Below are 2939 nucleotides of genomic sequence, written 5' to 3'. Positions count from 1 at the left end.
TGGATGATGGATGATGATTGATGATTGATGATGGATGGATGGATGATGATTGATGGATGATGGATGATGGATGATGGATGATTGATGATGGATGATGGATGATGGATGATGGATGGATGGATGATGATTGATGGATGATGGATGATGGATGATGGATGATGGATGGATGATGGATGATGGATGATGGATGATGGATGGATGATGGATGATGGATGATGGATGATGGATGGATGATGGATGATGGATGGATGATGGATGATGGATGATGGATGGATGATGGATGATTGATGATGGATGATGGATGATGGATGATGGATGATTGATGATTGATGATGGATGGATGATGGATGATGGATGATTGATGATGGATGGATGATGGATGATGGATGATGGATGATGGATGATTGATGGATGATTGATGATGGATGATTGATGGATGGTGGATGATGGATGGTGGATAATGGATGATGGATGATGGATGATTGATGATGGATGATTGATGGATGGTGGATGATGGATGGTGGATGATTGATGATGGATGATTGATGGATGATGGATGATGGATGGATGATGGATGATGGATGATGGATGATGGATGGATGATGGATGATGATTGATGATTGATGATGGATGGATGGATGATGATTGATGGATGATGGATGATGGATGATGATTGATGATTGATGATGGATGGATGGATGATGATTGATGGATGATGGATGATGGATGATGGATGATGGATGATGGATGATGGATGATGGATGGATGGATGATGATTGATGGATGATGGATGATGGATGATGGATGATGGATGATTTTGTAAGTCATTTTGCGGCCAATAACAACGCCATTTCTGCTTTTGGTCATTGTCATTTCAAGCCATGTAATCTGTACTGACTGCAACGCTTGCATGCATTTAGCATCTGCGTGAATGTGCTACACTCCGAGCTAGTGACGTAGAATAAAAAGTGAAGAAGACTAATGATATCGGCTGTGAGGGGAGGTGGATGGGTCCAACAAACACAGGACATCCAACCAGGAGACCGCTGTTCCTGTCCCAAAGTGTTGTTGAGTTATTTTGAAGTTACTTTAGTTTGTGATGTGTTTTCTGCACTTATGTTAGGTTGTTAATGTACACGTTTTACTTAGTTTACACACTTACTTTAACTCCAACCATGATGTCTTTCCCAAACTTAACTAAGTGGTTTTGTTGCTTAAACATAACGGGGAGCGTTTCACGGTAACGACATGGCGTTAAATAAATTGCGTAAAGCCAAAAATGCATTATCATGACGCACAGAATGTCCTTAAAAAGCCGTGCTATGTATATACCTTCCATGATATCAGGTTGGTCTGCAGTGATATCTCGCTCCCATCAGCCTATTTTCGTTATTTCCTTTCTTCTGTTACTGGTTTCAAATGGGAAATGTCTCCTTTTCAAAGTGTCTATAGCAGGCAGCCGGTGAACTCAATGTTACACCAAATCTCATTAAAAACTTCACCAAAAGGCTTTTTCATACACAGAACCCTTAACCTCACTGGGAGCCCTTCTTCTCTGGCCTATAACCTTCATGGAGAACAATCTTGTAATAACCGTTATTGCCTGTGAATACTCGATGACGCAGAAGCTCCTTTTGTCTGTTACTACTCAACTCCTCGGTCCTCCGCTCCGATTGTTTATAAAACCGATAGTTACCTCAGTGCATCATGATGAAGAGCACGTTGATTCAAGGGTTTTGCCAACATGCCTCATAATCATCTTGTGTAACCTGTAAAAGTCACTGTGGGGCACAAAATGATGCACAAGATGTCTCAAAGTTTGCATGTAATCTACTTTTGCAGCCATAAGATGTGAACATTTCAATTTAGAAACACGATTTAGCGTTAGACTGCAAGTATGTAATGTAAACATGCAAACTTATAAATGCTTTGTTTTGACCCTTATTTCATCATAATATACTTTTCCTGATGTCTGCAGAAATATCCATCAGAGAATATTATAAATCATTTAGTAGCACATGTATTGGTTTGACCGAAGACTTCCTCAATGTTCAAAATGAATTGTAACATTTTATTTGAATTTAACCTCTCTATTTCTCACTATATGAATGTTTCAGTTTAGAGTGCTGAAGACTTCTTCCACTGCAGTTCTACTCGGAACTTCTACTACTACTATGAGCAGGCAGTGACCTTGACCTTCAAGACTTGGATGACCTCTATCCATCAACAATAAAGAAAATGTCTTTGTTGACATCACCGCCCTGTTACTTTGCTTTTATTGATGGACACATTTGCTGGTTTACTGATCTTTTGACATGTAGACGGTTGTGTCATGGGCTGGCTGTGCCAGAGCATTGAACTTTTTTCTCTTTGTTATAAGTTAAGATTGTCTCTTGTTATTAGTTCTGTTAATGTGATTCTGGTTTGTGTTGGGTTTGGTTTCTTTTATATTATTTCATTCCAGTGTTTCCTGTTTTATTTGGTAATTCACTCCTCCTGTGTCTTGTCTGGTTTTACTTACTACCTTTGTTTGTTTTTCCCGCCTTTATTGATTGTCTGCCACCCTGATTAGTTCCACCTGTGTTTAATCACCGTCTTGTATTTAAGCCTGTGTGTCCCCTCTGTCTTTGTCGGTTCGTTGTCGCTCCAGCCTCGTCTACCTGGTCCTCCGTTTTGCTTGTTACCTCCTGCCCTGATCCTGGTGTTCCTCATGTTTCCCTGGTTGGTGATTTTTGGTTTTGTTCTCAGTTTGGTTTTTGTTGTTGTTGGATTTGTTCTTTTGTACTTTGTTCCCCTCCCTGCATTTTTGTTTATTTGATGCCTGTTGTTTTTTTGTTGTGTGGATTATTCAGCTGAATTTATTAAAGCTCGCTTTTATTTAAAAACTACCTTTCTGCCTGTAACTCTGCGTTTGGGTCCCTCTGTAAATTCACAACCCT

The sequence above is a fragment of the Sebastes umbrosus genome, chromosome 6, assembly GCF_015220745.1.
Source record: "Sebastes umbrosus isolate fSebUmb1 chromosome 6, fSebUmb1.pri, whole genome shotgun sequence".
NCBI classification, from domain to species: domain Eukaryota; kingdom Metazoa; phylum Chordata; class Actinopteri; order Perciformes; family Sebastidae; genus Sebastes; species Sebastes umbrosus.
Note: the sequence above shows the minus strand (reverse complement) of the source record.